This window comes from Arachis duranensis, chromosome 6 (assembly GCF_000817695.3).
Source record: "Arachis duranensis cultivar V14167 chromosome 6, aradu.V14167.gnm2.J7QH, whole genome shotgun sequence".
In the NCBI taxonomy this organism is placed as follows: domain Eukaryota; kingdom Viridiplantae; phylum Streptophyta; class Magnoliopsida; order Fabales; family Fabaceae; genus Arachis; species Arachis duranensis.
Window position 1 is genome coordinate 82,342,644 of NC_029777.3, and position 692 is coordinate 82,343,335.

Below are 692 nucleotides of genomic sequence, written 5' to 3' on the forward strand. Positions count from 1 at the left end.
TTAGGCATACATCTACGGATTACTCCGTCTGCATATCTCTTGAAGAGATATGGTTCATCCCAAAGATAGTACTTTGCATCTGTGATCAATTTCTTGGATTGCAGTCTACTGTACTCTTTGGGTATGAATCTCACTGCCTTGTAGTTTGCAATATCTGCGAACCATGGCACTTCCTGGATGGCAAAGAGTTGCTCATCCGGAAAGGTTTCAAAGATCTCAGTAAGAGGGAGGGACGCCCCTTCTACTGGTTCTATTCGGGACAGGTGATCTGCTACTTGGTTTTCTGTCCTTTTTTTGTCTCTTATTTCTATATCAAACTCTTGCAGAAGCAACACCCATCTTATAAGTCTGGGTTTTGAATTCTGCTTTGTGAGTAGATATTTAAGAGCAGCATGATCAGTGTACACAATCACTTTTGATCCTACTAAATAGGATCTGAATTTGTCAATGGTGTAAACCACTGCAAGTAGCTCTTTTTCTGTAGTTGTGTAATTCTTCTGTGCATCATTTAGAACACGGCTGGCATAGTAAATGACGTGCAGAAGCTTGTCATGCCTTTGTTCCAACACTGCACCAATGGCATGGTCACTGGTATCACACATCAATTCAAATGGTAATGTCCAGTCTGGTGCAGAGATGATTGGTGATGTGACCAATTTAGCTTTCAGAGTCTCAAATGCCTGCAGACACTC